At 38.7% G+C, this 16,716-nt stretch overlaps 1 protein-coding gene across 1 annotated transcript in view; it reads right to left on the bottom strand.

Moving 5' to 3' along the window:
* DAB1 (DAB adaptor protein 1) overlaps window positions 1-16,301 on the bottom strand; it is a 291,295-nt gene extending 274,994 nt beyond the window's left edge. The window contains exon 1 of the mRNA XM_058177854.1: window positions 16,278-16,301. The gene's annotated coding sequence lies outside the window, so the exon portion shown is untranslated. The remainder of the gene's footprint in view (window positions 1-16,277) is intronic.
* Window positions 16,302-16,716: the final 415 nt, after the last annotated feature.

Raw genomic sequence — 16,716 nt, 5'->3', positions numbered from 1 at the left:
CTAATTAATATAGTTTAATTAATTTAATTAATTAATATCTAATTAATATAGTTATTATATTATACTTATGCTCATATATATGTTTATATATTATATAGTTGTTACATGTCATGCTTATATACACTGTTGTGACAAAATAAAATAAATAAATAAATAAAAATTCAAGAATGAACAGAGGAAGTTTTAATTAACTACTTTATTATTTTTTCTTTAGTAGCAACAGCACTTAGATTTGTATACCGCTTTGCAGTGCTTTACAGCCCTCTCTAAGCAGTTTACAGAGTCAGCATATTTTCCCCAACAATCTAGATCCTCATTTTACCAACTTCAGAAGGATGGAAGCCTGAGTCAACTTGAGCCAATGAGGATCAAACCCCTGGCAGTCAGCAGAATTAGCCTGCAATACTTCATACTAACCACTGTACCACCACGACTCAGTACAAATCATGCAAGAAGCAGATTGATACTATTATTTTAAATGAATCTATTACGTATATTCTCCGCAACTTCCACAGTTGCAGAGAATCCAGCAATAGAAACATATTGTGTAACAGCTTGCGAGATAAGTTTCATCAACAATAAGTAATTTTTATTCCGTTTAAATGGCTGAAAACAATGAAGATGATTAAGTACTACAGACATATAGTCAGAATTTAGGAAATTGGCAAAATAATTACAGAAATAAAAATAGTAATCTACAGAATAAAGATTTGGCTATTTTGTAGGTTAAAATATGTTTGACCAAATATTTTAATAAATTCATTAGATGGTCTATTTTCTTTTAACCTTTTTTTCTCTCAAAAACAATTTATTTTCATCCAAACAAAGCCATGTATTTTTCATATGAGTTTATAGCCATTTATTTTCATAAATATAAAATACATTATTAATAATCATAATCTATGAACACATGAATCCCCTTAAAGAGCATCCATAAACTTCAACTGGGACAGAATGTGGTCATACAGGCAGTTCTTGGAGCGGTGCTATAATATGGGTCACCAATATGGGTCACTATGGTGACCCATATTATAGCACCGCTCCAAGAGCTGCACTGGCTACCATTTTGTTTCCAAATGCAATTCAATTTATTACCTTTAAAGCAGGGGTGAAATCCAGCAAGTTCTGACAGGTTCTGGAGAACCAGTAGCAGAAATTTTGAGCAGTTTGGAGAACCAGCAGCAGAAATTTTGAATAGTTTGGAGAACCAGCAAATACCACCTCTGGCTGGCCCCAGAGTGGGGTGGGAATGGAGATTTTGCAATATCCTTTCCCCAGGAGTGGGGAGGGAATGGGAATGTTGCAGTATCCTTCCCCTGCCATGCCCACCAAGCCATACCATGCCCACTAAGCCACGCCCACAGAAAAAAAATGGATTTCACCACTGCTTTAAAGCCCTGCATGGCATAGGTCTAGGTTACTTGAGGAACCCCACTGGGACTGCCCTGCCCTACTGCACGGAACAGAGGAGGCATGCAGCTCAATCAGTCAAGGAATTCCAGCTGGCAAGGTCCAGGAAATCTTCTCTGCTATGGCTCCTGTCCCTTTGGAATGAGGTAAATCAACTTCCATCCTTCTGACCTCCCATAATGGCCTGAAGACCTGGCTCTACCAGATGGGGTCCCAAATGGGGAGCCTCACATTGGCGGTCCTGCTCCCTCCCTCCCCATATTTTAATTATAATTTTGTGTTTGTGTGTGTGCGCGCGTGCGTGTCCGCACAGTGGTTAGAATGCAGTATTGCAGGCTAACTCTGCTCACTGCCAGGAATTCAATCCTGACCACCTCAAGGTTGATTCAGCCTTCATCATCATGGTCAGTAAAATGAGGACTCAGATTGTTGGGGGCAATAAGCTGACCCTGTAAACTGCTTAGAGAGGGCTGTAAATCACTATGGAGTGGTATATAAATCTAAGTGCTATTGCTATTATTCTATTTTTCATTGTAATTTCCAATTTATCGTTTTAGAAATATTTACCTTTTATTATTTAAGCGCTTTTTAACACTATAAGCCACCCAGAGTTACTTTGAAGTGAGATGGCTGGCAAATAAATGTAATAAATAAACAAATCAATTTTAACAATGGAAGTTTAACATCTATTTACTAAGGCTGTGCAAATGTTCAATTCAGAGTTGTGACAAAAAAAAACCCAATGTGGTCAAATGTCTAAATCAAATCTATGATTTTGATCAAACCCAACATAACTCTTGATCTGTTTAGCAACTGTTCACAGTAACAACAGTGATGGACAACTAATTTTGTAATCAATCCTCTTATTTATGACCTTACAGGTATGTGAAACAAAGGAATGCTGAAGCACAGCAAGTACAGTCATGGTTTCACTTAGCACCTGCTTTGCTTAACGAATAAGTTGCCAGTCCCAATTGTAGTCAGTAAATGAGGACTACCTCTACTCAAATCAGCTCAATGCCAAATGGCAGATCCAAACTATTCATGTAGGCATCAACATCAAGAAAGTGGTGGACATATACCTTATGAGAACTTTATCTCCTATATCTTCTTAAAGAAGGCATGGTTTTCTTATGCTCATACAATAATACCTGCCATATGAACTCAGGAGCAGGTTCCAAATGGCACAGCAGTGACACCCATACCCCCTTTCCTGCTCTGAATACAAGTACAGGTAATCCTTGATTAATGACCCTAATTGGGACTGGCAACTCTGCTGCTCAACGAAGCAGATCCTAAGTGAAACCATGGCTTACATCTCTTACTTCAGATTTCCTTTGCTTTACAGACCTTTAAAAGTCATAAACATAAACAAGAGTCATAAACATAATTTTGTCAAAAAATGACTTGCTCATTACAGTTGCTAAGTGGAAAATGATATGACAACAACAACTGGAAAGACAAAAGACGATGAAAGATGAAGTGAGGAAAGCTAAGGCTCACAATGAACAAAGGCTAGCAACAAAAGTAAAAAATAACAAAAAAAGCTTCTTCCAACATGTTAAAAACAAGAAAAAAGTCAAGGAAACAATTGGCCCATTGTTGGAAGAAAGTGGCAAGAAGATGACAAGCAACAGGGAGAAAGCAGATCTACTTAACTCATTTTTTGCATCTGTCTTTACACAAAAGGAAAAAACAATCCAACCTATCAAAAACAGCACCACAAAAAACAGATTAGAAACACAAAATAGGAAAGAAAATGGTAAGTGAATACTTGTCTACTGTAGACGAGTTCAAATCACCAGGACCGGATAGATTACACCCCAAGGTTCTGAAGGAACTGGCAGACATGATCTCAGAACCACTGAACTATATCTTTCAAAGATCCTGGAGCACAGGGGAGCTGCCAGAGGACTGGAAAAGAGCTGATGTAGTTCCCATCTTCAAAAAAGGAAAAAAAAACAGATCCAGGAAACTACACACCTATCAGCCTGACCTCAATACCGGGGAAGATTCTGGAAAAGATAATCAAGCAACGAATCACCGAACACCTAGAAGCATACAAAGTAATGACCAAAAGCCAACATGGGTTTGTCAAAAACAGATCATGCCAGATTAATCTTATTGCATTCTTTGACAAAGTGACAAAATTAGTAGACCAGAGGAATACTGTCGATATAATTTACTTGGACTTCAGTAAAGCATTTGATAAAGTAGATCATAACCTATAATGATAATAATGTTGTACCTTGATGAACGTATCTTTTCTTTTATGCACACTGAGAGCATATGCACCAAGACAAATTCCTTGTGTGTCCAATCACACTTGGCCAATAAAAAATTCTATTCTATTCTATTCTATTCTATTCTATTCTATTCTATTCTATTCTATAACCTACTACTAGATAAAGTAGAAAAATGTGGGTTAGACAGCACTACCACCAAATGGATTCGTAACTGGCTGACCAACCGCACTCAATGTGTAGTCCTCAATGGAACTATATCCACATGGAGGGAAGTATGCAGTGGAGTATCCCAAGGGTCTGTTTTAGGCCCAGTACTCTTCAACATCTTCATCAATGACTTGGACGAGGGGATAGACGGGGAACTCATCAAATTTGCAGATGACACCAAGCTGGCAGGAATAGCCAACACTCCAGAAGATAGGCTCAAATTACAGAAAGATCTTGACAGACTTGAACATTGGGTGCTATCTAACAAAATGAAATTCAACAGCGAAAAAAGTAAGGTTCTACATTTAGGCAAATTAAACAAAATGCACAGGTACCGTATATGTGGTACCTTGCTCAATAGTAGTACCTGTGAGAGGGATCTTGGAGTCCTAGTGGACAACCATTTAGATATGAGCCAGCAGTGTGCAGCTGCTGCTAAAAAAGCCAACACAGTTCTGGGCTGCATAAACAGAGGGATAGAACCAAGATCACGTGAAGTGTTAGTGCCACTTTATAATGCCTTGGTAAGGCCACACTTGGAATACTGCATTCAGTTTTGGTCGCCACGATGTAAAAAAGATGCTGAGACTCTGGAAAGAGTGCAGAGAAGAGCAACAAAGATGATTAGGGGACTGGAGGCTAAAACATATGAAGAACGGTTGCAGGAACTGGGTATGTCTAGTTTAATGAAAAGAAGGACTAGGGGAGACGTGATAGCAGCGTTCCAATATCTCAGGGGCTGCCACAGAGAAATGGGAATCGGGCTGTTCTCCAAAGCACCTGAGGGTAGAACAAGAAGCAATGGGTGGAAACTGATCAAGGAAAGAAGAAACTTAGAACTAAGGAGAAATTTCCTGACAGTTAGAACAATTAATAAGTGGAACGACTTGCCTGCAGAAGTTGTGAATGCTCCAACACTGGAAATTTTTAAGAAAATGTTGGATAGCCATCTGTCTGAGATGGTGTAGGGTTTCCTGCCTGGGCAGGGGGGTTGGACTAGAAGGCCTCCAAGGTCCCTTCCAACTTAGTTAGTTAGTTAGTTAGTTAGTTAGTTAGTTAGTTAGTTAGTTAGTTATGACTATTCAATTTTATACCTTTCGTTTGCCTCCTAACCAGTCCCTCACCCTTTGGAATGCTCAGGTGCCTGTTTAGTGTCTTGTACACATTGAAAGCAAGGCAGCCAAGGTAAGAGCCATGGACATGTTTCGCAAACACCTTATTCTTTTGAAATTTATTTCTCTCCAATCACATTGTTCCATTGGGAGGGGGGGAGAATAAGTGGTTTCTTTAGGCAATCTCTCTGATCTTTTAACATTTCTGACACAATCAAATTACAGAACAGCAAACAGCTTACTCTCTTGATTTCTTTTACTCTTCAATCTCTCTGCTCTGCAGGAGTTAGGATGGGGGAACAGTCCAGCAAAGGAGCAAATGATTTCTTAAGGAAATTGGTTGTTTCTTCTCCTTCACTCCAGCAACTTCAGAGAGTAGAGATTGAAGAGAAAGAGGTTTCAAGAGAGTACTGTTAAATTGTTTCCATAGTGCACCTGCAGCTCCCAGTCCTGCACTGCTACTGCAATTTCAACGCTTTCAATAGAAAAACAAACAGCATATATTCTTGCGATCCCTTTCTCTCTCATCATTCTGCTTGAGCCACAGCTCAAGCCGAAAATAATATACTTTACTGAGGATACTACAAAGCTCATAAATGGTTGTAAATTCGTCATAATATTATTTTTTTCAGCACTATCATAGCTTTGAATGATTTTCTGAACAAATGGTTAGTAAGTAGGACTACCTATATCTGAACATTACTGAACATTACTAATACAGCATTCTAGGTAGTCAGGTCTAGAACATGAATATAAAGTATCAACCATTCAAACTTTGCCTTTGAAAGCATATTGTAAAGAACAGATTAGAATGGCATGATAACAGATTTTTTTTTACTGCTCTAGTGTTATCTCTGGATACACAATGATAGAGATCTCAGAATGAGATTAGTTCAGCTGCTAATTGCAATCTGGCAAGTTGTTTTATTTAAAATGCCATCCAATACAACTTCTAGGGAAACAGTACAGTACTTGACAGTGCATTGTAGCAACAATAGATACAGCTCTCCGTTCTTGCAGACTGCAGGGTTTAATCCTGAAGCCCATTTTCTGATACTTGAAATGCCTTTGTAGAGCCGCTGGGCATATGCATGAATAACAATCAATGAGATCAGATTAGAAATGAAACCAAACAGGTAAGATCCAAATCCTATGCAACTATATGAACTCCTAACCAGTAATGTTCCTTGAAGCCAATTGGAACTCAGACAGAACAACTGAATAAATATATTATCCCTACAAAGGTGGAGTGAAGCTGCTAATCCAACCTTAACTAGCTAGTGATCGGGCCAAAAAATAAGGAAACCTGAGTACTTCCCACTCACAGAACATGTCCCTTATCAGAACAAAAATATAAATTGATGTTTGCATGCACTCCATGTGCATTCTTAATGTGCAGAAATGTACTGTTGGATAGTTTCTGAACTTGTGTGCATTCACTCTATCCATGCTGTTGTGCTTTGTTCTGATGTCAAAGCTATTCAAGCAGTTAAGAAATATCAAAGCCAAGTTCTCCATTTTACCACCACATATATAAACAAACATATGCAATGAGTAACCTAGTTATTTTTGCTCAGTTTTTGCTTGGCAAGCAGGCAGATTGCAATATATATAAAATATAGTATATATAGACTAAAACAGTCTTAAAATGTTTTGAGTTATTTTAAGGAACTGGAAAACATTAAAAGAAAAAGTTAGTTAGAAATACAATCTGACCCAGTCTGACTAAATTTTTCAGGCCAAGTATGTATATTTATAAGGTAGAAGAACTGCTAATAGAAAGCAACACTGAAGAAATCAGTTTTTGGCTTGTCAATGTGCTGGTTCAGTGCCTCAGGATTTATTTTAAAAACTGAAAAGACTTTTATTCAGAAAGTTGAATTATGGAGTAGATTTCAATAATAGTATCAGAACCAGTTACAACCAAACCTCATTTATGGACCACTTCAGTTAACAATCATTCACAAATACCACAGTAATCATTAATAATAATTTTTAAAAAATCATTTTATGAACAATTTTTATTACTTACAAACAAGTTGCTATGCCTGACAACAAAGCACACTGGGGTGAAAGTAACGCTGGTGTCTCCACCTGAGAAAACGTTGTCTAAATATGACAACAGCAGCCAGTCATCACTGTCTTACACACACACACACACACACACACACACACACACACACACAGAGTCAGAAAGCTTGCTTAGCAACCAGTTCACTTAGCACCCATTTCACTGGAACAAATTGCAGTTACTAAATGAGAGACTGTAATCTGATTTTTCACTGAGTAAGCAGAAGATTATTTTTCCTGTTTGTTTTAGTGATTTCCTTTTGCCAATCTTTCTGCAAGTTGGTTTGCTAGTAACAATCCCCAGTTATCTGCTCTTATGGTTCTGAGATGGAAAATAAAAGAGTAATGAGCTTGTTCCGAGTTCTCATTTTTTGAAATAAACTAGCTTTATCTCATCATGAAGCAAAACATATTTTCTATTTCATGAGGAGTTCTAGTTCTCCTGCAGATTATCAGAATAATTGTAATTCCAGGTTCCATTTGCAGCTAACTGAGGTTTAGGAAATTTGGAAGGGCAAAAAAATCCCTTAGTTCCATCATCACATTCTGCTCAGGGGTGGGATCCTACTGGTTGAACAACTGGTTTGCTAAGCGTGCGCTTCACATTGAGCACTGCACGTGCATGCACAGTTTCCATAAAATTGAACTTCCGTGTTGCAAACAAGGAAAGGAGCAAGGAAAACAGCTGAGGAGGGCCAATTCAATCTGCCGCGCCTGATCAGCTGGGCTTCAGAAGCAGAAATAAAGGTCAGTATAGTCCGGGGGAAGGCAGGTGGGCCACTTTCACAGCAACGGAGAACCGGTTCACTCTCAGTAGGAAGTGGAAAGTACCAGTTCTCCCAAACCGATAGAATCCCACCACTAATGCTGCTGATTTCTAATTTAAACATTTTGGGACCTTTCTGAAATCTTACACCCCTGCAAGGCTGACAAACTGTAAAAGTTATGGGATGATCAACTTCTAAAACTTCAACTGTGAAGGATTATACAGGAAGTCCTAAAATTACAGCTGTAATGGATCTTGCCCATTAGGTTTTAACTTGTGATGGCCATAAACTGGGGCACCCATGTTGACTGACCCACTTTTACAAGTTTTGTAGAGATCATTAAGCGAGTCCATGGTTGTTAAGAGAATCAGTGGTTTGCTATGGGTGTGATTTTGCTGAAAACTGGAAGTAAATGTGGCCTGGTTGCAGAGGGCCCAAAGTGTAGTCATATGAACACAAACAGGTGGGTGACTGTACCCCGAGAAAGGCCTGTCATAACTTCAACCAGCTAAGCAACCAGTCTCAAGTTAGGACTATCTGTATCTGGCACAAGTTAAGATGCTGAGAGATTGCAATGATTTTGGCCAAACAGAGCTTCACTATATTTAATGCTTTCTTGAGAATTTCACTCTACTCTTTAATACAAGGCAGTGATTAAGAGAGTTAGCAATAAAAGCAATGGTAAATAAAAATTACTGCATTTTAAGAACAGATAGTTTGAAGATAAAGTCACTCCAGCAATTAAAACTGATTCTTAATCTGTTTTAGTGCTAATAGAATCAACATGCAAAAAGTAGTGAAACTTTTAGACTTTTTAAAAATATTAGTTCAGTTTACTCCACAGAAACATGAGTTACAATAAACGGTGTTTCAAAGTATCAAATGAATACAAAACTTTAGATGTAGCTGTCTTTGACATAAAATAATAGTAAACTATTTTTCACACTTGAATTATTGTAAAACCACTTTAAAAAATCATCTACTTTGTTTCAGCAGAGATTTCAAAGTTTTAAAAGTAACTTGCTTCAGTTTGCATTCATGTTTTTCATGCACATTTCCAATTATGCATTCTCTGACAAAAGTTTATAATATAGTACTCATTTCTTCTGATGGGAAGAGGCATAGTAACAGTAGTTTAAAATGGTGCTATTCTAAAATATTCATTATCCTTAGAAGATAATTAATATTACACTTTAGAAGCATTATTCAATAAATAGAAAAAGCGTTGATGGAACTGCATCTTGATTTTTTTCTGTCCTAATTCCATTTTTTGTTGTTGTTGATTGTGGCTTTCTGCTCTATTTTAAAGTAGACAAGCATAAAGTCACCGACTACTTGCAAAACTTTACAGAGTATGTAAAAAATTGAGCGCTGTGAAAACCTAGATCCTGGTTAGTTCCCTTAAAGTTTTTGACAGCTATCTTTTCTAAGACCTTTTGCCCTTCTTCCAAACATACAGACTGAGAGCCTCAGATGAACATACTTACTCACTGGAGTTTGGTTACTGGAACAAACCCTGATTAGAGTGAGCACTCTCATGATTTTAAAAAAACTTTATCTCATGTTGCTTTGACCATACTGAGTCAGAATTTATATTTCAGGAAAAAAGCAAACTCTTTAAAGCCTGTGAGCCTGTCAGATTCAAACACTATGTGGCTTTTGTCACTTTTTAGACCACAAAACATCACTGTCCTCAAGTGAATTTTGCATACTAATTGATTACATTTGTTTATCTCATATGTGTCACATTTTTTCCTGCCAAACTAGTTAGTGTTATCAAAAATTAAATTAAATTAAAAGTGTTATCATAAAAATTATTATTATTATTATTATTATTATTATTATTATTATTATTATTATTATTATTATTATTATTATCAATTGATGGTTAACAGGTATCTCTGGAAATCAAACTATCTATCTATCATCCATCCATCCAACCATCCATCTCTCTCTCTCTCTCTCTCTCTCTCTCTCTCATCTATCTAATTTATTGGCAGCTCATCTTGTAACGGGGTCTGGGCAGCTTACTTAAAAATGTATGCATCCCTACCATATCCAACAAAGATATCACATCAGTTGATTATATTCACAACAAGCAAAACTTTTTGGACATGGGATTTTAATGCTAAAGGCAAGCCAAAAAAAAAAAAAAAGCAAAAGTCTGCTGTGCAAAGCCATAATGTGGTTTAATACTGACATTTTTTGTCATGCATACAATACATCAGGGGATGTGGTAGCTCAGTGGCTAAGACACTGTGCTTGTCAATCGAAAAGTCGGCAGTTCAGCGGTTCGAATCCCTAGTGCCGCGTAACGGGGTGAGCTCCCATTACTTGTCCCAGCTTCTGCCAACCTAGCAGTTCGAAAGTACGTAAAAAATGCAAGTAGAAAAATAGGGACCACCTTTGGTGGGAAGGTAACAACATTCCATGCGCCTTTGGCATTTATCTTTATGTCATGCAAACCTACCCAACCATGGCTTTTTCAAGTAAACGATAGTTAAGTAAGCTGAGTATGATGCATAAACCAGACCATGGAATGAAATTTTTCTTATATTTACTCAATAAAGTTGTTTGGAGATTTATTTTGTATTTATTTTATCCAATTATTTCTCTGCATATATAAAAGGAGAAGAAATTTAACTCCTAATTTCATCATATATCCAGATGGGAGCACTCCGGGGGAAGTCTTAATCAATACATATAGATACATAAATTCATATAGGGGTAAAAGACAGGTACAGACAAGAAAATCTGTTCTCTGTTTTTAGGGCAGATGGAAAAATGAGAATATTTCTGTTCTTTAAAGATCAGATCTGTATTTCTACATCAGCCTGTGGTTCTGGATAAATCCAGAAGGATTTCCGATCTACCTAAATTATTATAGCTACAAAAAAATATAAATTAAAAACATGATATATCAGGGATTATGATTAGAACATATGGAAATAATTAAAATAAATCTTCTTCTATTTGTGGATTAAGGTTACAATGTACAAGTTATAATGTATTTTGCTTATTGTTATTTTAATGACTTCAAATACCTAGAATCCATGAGAATTAAAACGGTAAATAAAGTGCATAAAGTTTTAAACTTTAAACAGCATATATCCCCAGAAATTTACTTAACCTTAAGGAAAATGTATTGGCATCGTACCATTATAACCAAATATATAAACAATTAGATATTTGTTTCATCAAATAATTCAATTAAATAATTTCAATAAAGGACACTACAGTCAATAGGATTGTGCAATATTTTGGATTCAATTTCAAAACTTAAAAGAGTAGTGAAACATTTGGATCCAAAATGGGAAAGACTTAGGCAACCTTTTGATACTTTCAATTTTTGTCGCTTGACCAATAGCTATATAGCAAGGGTGTCAAACTCGTGTCATTATGGCGGCATCATGTGGTATATCGCAACTATTTTTCCTTCATTAAACTGGGTGTGGGCGTGGCTAGCATGTGACGCATCCGGCCTGAGAGTTTGACAGCCCTGCTATATAGGCGTAGGGAAAATACAGATTTTGCTTTAATAAGGTATTTAATTAGGTGTTAAGGAAGGGCTCATGACCACGTGTTATCACCCTTCTATCTCTTTAAGGCCTTCTTAATTCAAACACATTCTCCTTTTCTACACTGGATATGAATACTGAATACCAAAAAGGTGTTTAAAACCCAAACAGAACACCAGTATGTAACTCTTTAAAGTTACAGTTAAAAACTCTTCTTTTCCCAGGATTGCATGTCACTTATATCATTTGTTAATTACAGAAGGCAAGTGGAAGATTCTCGTGAAAAACACAGTTGCTTTAAATTACAGGCAGATACATTTTGCTTCTTATACCTTTTTGGCATTGAAGGCTCTTTTTAAAATTGAACCTAAATTCAATCTGAATCAGAGCATTGATGGCTTTGATCCTATTTTGAGACAAGTATTTAATTCTAACAATATGTAATATTGTATCTGAGGGAGACATAATATTACAGCTTTATAGGGTAGTAATAAGAATTGCCAAGTGCCCTCCAGAGACATGATAAAGTACTACTGCTATTCAAAACCATCAAGATCTTAAAGCTACTTGTTCTGGTTGAATTATTTAAATACTCCTTACCAGTTTAATTCAGTGTCCAACAACCCTAGTCATTGAAAAATATAGTTTCATGAAACCCATAATTAGGTGCATTCTTCCTAAGTAAACCTTTCAATTCCTTGTTCCCTTTCTTCAATGATCTGCATATTTCATAAATATAATTTCCCATAATATTTGAACTGGAGTCCTTCCAACTGAGGATATGAAAACTAAATAAACCTGAGACATTTTATGGATTACAGCCTCAGTTCCTAAATATCACTCAACCCTGGGCAACAATCACCAACATTCTTCAAACTATCCATTTTGTAATTCCAAACCCAATCTTAACTTAGAACATTAGTTTCATTCTGCTCCAGCCCAAGGCCTGGGGAAGAGTTAGGTTTTAAGAAATCATTTAAATAAAGTCAGAGTGGGGACATATTGATCTCAAGGAGGTGAAATGCTATCAGTTTCCTGGGTCCAATCACATAACCCTGCTTAAACAATGGGGCTGGGAACATGTAATTCTGTAAGATTCTATAGGATGGGCGGAGACTATGAAAACATTTCATCATCAAATATTCTAAAACAGGGGTGTCAAACTCATGGCCCGGAGGCCACATCTGGCCTGCATGGCTGCCCTGGAAACAGCGAAGGATGCAGCTCTCCCCAGCTCTGTTTTCGGCCGTGATGGCCTCCTGCAGCCCTCTGCCAGCGAAAACAGAGCCTGGGGAGGCCATAAGTGGCCAGATCGGGCTCCATTTTCCTGTAACTGCGACCACCTCCTGCAACCCTCTGCCAGCAAAAACTGGAGCCTAGGAATGCCGTACATGACCCATCAGGGCTCTGTTTTCAGCTGCGACAGCCTCCTGCCAGTGAAAACAGAGCCAGTGACATCAAGCTGGTGACTGTCACCCTGACCATGCCAACACTGGCCCCCAAGATCAAGCACAACCCCGATGTGGCTCTCAATGAATTTGAGTTTGACACTCCTGCTCCAAAATGAGCCTTGTGGTCAGACCACCGTCATTCACTCCAGTTACTTAATCTTCAATAAGTGATAAAACCATGGAGATAGAACTTCACAGAAACTTGAACAGAAATACTAAAGAGCAGGAAAGGGTCTCAACCAGAGGTGAAATGCTCCCAGTTCAGACCAGATCAGGCGATCCGGTAGCAATGGCGGCGGGTAGTTCAGAGAACCGGTAGCAAAAATCCCTTTCCCACCCGACCATGCCCACCCAATCACCCAGTCCCCATGTGCCTACTTGGCAGTTTTCTGCTTCTTTCGGGCTCGCTCACTTTTCCTGACTTGCTTCAGCTGCTGCAATCAATTGCATCAGCTAGCAACTGAATCTGCCTGCCTGCAATCCATCTCATCGGTGAGCAACTCAATCTGCCTGCCTTGTGCCTGCAATTTGGTAAGTAACTGGTTTTTTTTGGGGGGGGTGAAAGTTGTTTTTTGAGCTTTTTGTGCCTCTGTGAGTTTCCTGCTTGTTTCAGGGGCCATTTTGGGTCAAGTGCAGCTGCTTTTACATTGTGTGTGAGTCAGTTGTGTTGTGTTGTGTTGTGTTGTGTGTGTGTGTGTGTAAAGTGTGAAAGTTTGTTTTTGGTATCTCTTATTGTTTGTGTACTTTATTATTTTTATTATTGGCCACACCCACCCAGTCACTTGACCACCAAGCCACGCCCACCAATTAAGCCACACCCACAGAACCGGAAGGGAAATTTTTTAGATTTCACCCCTGGTCTGAGCCAAACAGCAGTTGTCAAGAACTTTGGGAACAAATGGTGTGACTAGATGGTTTCTAAGATCTACAGTTAAAATATGTAGTCTATAATGTCCATGATACATTGCATTATATTCAAGACAAAAGACTGTGCTAACTTGGGAATCAGTGGCTATATTGACTCAGTGAACAAGCAGGTAAGAGTCAAAATTATGCTTTGCAAGAAGAATAAAATCTCTTCCTGTCTTTCTTATGCAGACTTGGACTAGAACTTTCAGCAATATGTGGCATACAATCAAACATGGAACTTTGTATATTACTTCCAAATTTCAAATACTTTCTCAATTATGAAAGAGGGAAACCTAACCCTAAACAGCATATTTTTGGCACAAGAAGAGTTCTCCCATTCAGGTTAGATTTCCGTTTTTCTAAATGCAGGTCCAAAACAGAGTGAAATTCCTAACAGTGAATGCTTGATTACAAACTGCTGGATCCAGATCTCAAAAGTCCTACTTTTGATTAGGTCTTCCTAGCAACAATTTCTTTTAGAGAGTTCTTGAAATCAGTTTACCATTATGTAACTCTTCTCTTTCAAATGTAAAGCATGTACAACATAACTTTTCATAATATAACTTTCCAAGTCCAAGATTACAACCAGAGATAAAGACTACATATTTAGAAAGAATCACACACAGAGCTGGGTTCTCCCGTTGATAGCTTCATCTGCAGAAAAATATCTGATGGTCTCTATGTATGGCAAACTCCTTTTGACTTGGGGTTGGTATTTGGTCTATGCAAATCACTAAATAGCTCTAAATGGTGAACAGAGCAAGTTGCCATGTACTGAAATGGCTCTCTTTTCACACCATTATGATGATAATACAAGGGTTAAACAACTCACTTTTAAGTAATGGAATTTTCTTAAAGACATAGTCATTCCCTAATTTGCAATCTGACAACTCGAGTTTTGAAACTTGTAGTTTGCCCTTTGTTCCTTATTTATATAGAAAAAGACACAGGTACCCTGATGTATCATATAAAAGGGAAATCTACAAATAAGTGTTTTAAAAAATACAAGTCTCCACAATCATGGATATTTTTAAAAAAATGAACAGTAGGGAGCAGCACAATGATGCACACGAGATGCATTATAAAAATGACAGATTGCAAATCAATATCATTCCTAAGTATACATCAGTTTTGGCTCAAATCAAAATGAGTACAACTTCAAATAATAAAAGACTTGCTTTTTCTTTCTTTTTTTTAATTTGTATCTGGAATTCCTTTTACGGGAGACAGAAACTATAGAATCGAGAGAAATAACGAGAGATCATGTGCAAATTACCTTATGAACAGCCCCAGGGAACTACTAAAGCATCTGCAATATAACTGTACATAATATAAAACACAAAAGAAGAAAAGGCATATTTTTGCAGGCTGTCACAATAACATGGCATTGTGTACAGCTATAAGGATACAAAAGAAACTATTACTCAGGTCACACAACAAACTCCAATCTCTTCAACCTTCTAACAGGAACCCCTGGATCCTGAAGATCTTTTTCTTTTTCTTTCTTTCTTTCTTTCTTTCTTTCTTTCTTTCTTTCTTTCTTTCTTTCTTTCTTTCCTTCCTTCCTTCCTTCCTTCCTTCCTTTCTTTCTTTTCCTTCCTTCCTTCCTTCCTTCCTTCCTTTTTTCTTTCTCTTTCCTTCCTTCCTTCCTTCCTTCCTTCCTTCCTTCCTTCCTTCCTTCCTTCCTGCCTATCACACAATCACATGTTCTTGTTTCTCCCTCTCTCTTGTGCCATTTAGTGGGGAGTAAAATTATGGAGATGAAGCGGATTTTCACAGGAGCTTCACAGACAGGGCAATAGAATAAGAAGTCTGTCTTACAAAGCATACAAATCTGCCTTATTACAAATACATGTCACATATCTGGGAGAAAGCTTCCACTGTTCAGTTTAAAGAGATGAGCAGCAAGAAAGTCCTCCTTTGCAAGGGCGGGAGCACAGAGAATAGAGAGAGTCAAGTTGGAAATGAGTATGGAATGAGCAGTGCCCTCAATGCCTGTAGAATCTCTGCTTTGTAATGAAGTGGGGAAATAATGAGCAGCTTGAAGCATTTCTCCTCACCAGAGCAATTACTGGGGACCCTCCTCCCTATCACGCCTAGGCTGTGGGGAGCTAGCAGTTCAAGGCAGCCGAAACAAGACGTTTCCCGGCTTTTTTTTTTTTTTAAGTTACACATTATAACGGTTACTTGCACTAAGCTACTTTGTAGGATGGGTGTCCTTCCCGAAGAAACTATAGTCTCTCTCAACTACATAGGTCCGCACGACCACGGGGTTGCCACCCACATTTCTAAAGAGAAGCATGCAGGTGGAGAAAAAAGGGAACGGCAGTCACAATGGGAGGGAGAGATCAACCAGTCTTTAACCAGTGGAGTAAACCTTCAAAGCACTCGAAGAAATACAATGGGGGAGGGGAGAGAGAGAGGAAGAGAGAGAGAGAGAGAGGAAACGCATGCATTTCTTATGTTGTTGCGTCCGCGCGCGCTTACACACACACTAACACACACACACCTTCCTTCATACACTTGTCCAGTTTGTTTTCCTACACAAAAAAAAAAAAGAATAAGTCAAGGGTAGGAAGAACGACACCTGTTATTCAAGGAGAAGGGAGCCGCTTGTCCCTTCAGCACCTGCTCCTCAGAAGCGTCAGAGTCTGCCACCGAAGAAGTCCCGCAAACGGAGGGAGCTGGCGGGGGGAGGGGGGTTTCCTAAGCGGACAATGGCTCCTCGACTTTTAAGATGTGCCCAGCGAGGCCCAAGAGCGGCAAGGGGGTGGGTGACTTGGCGCCGAAGGAGTCTCCAAAGGTCAGGGATTACAGCCCGAATTGCCCAGACCCTGCACCCGCGCCCACCAGTCAGCCAGACCCGTCGGAATGCGAAGCGGGCTCCCGTTTCCACCACCACCCCTCCTGCGCTGCGCGGACTCTCCGCGCCCCCTTAAAACTCACCTCGCCCCGCCGAGCCTTCCCTCCTGGCCATGGCGCGCAGGGTCGGCGAGCGAGGTGGCCCCTCGTGTCCGCGTGCTCCC

The sequence above is a fragment of the Ahaetulla prasina genome, chromosome 3, assembly GCF_028640845.1.
Source record: "Ahaetulla prasina isolate Xishuangbanna chromosome 3, ASM2864084v1, whole genome shotgun sequence".
NCBI classification, from domain to species: domain Eukaryota; kingdom Metazoa; phylum Chordata; class Lepidosauria; order Squamata; family Colubridae; genus Ahaetulla; species Ahaetulla prasina.
Note: the sequence above shows the minus strand (reverse complement) of the source record. Positions and strands in the feature narration are given on the sequence as shown.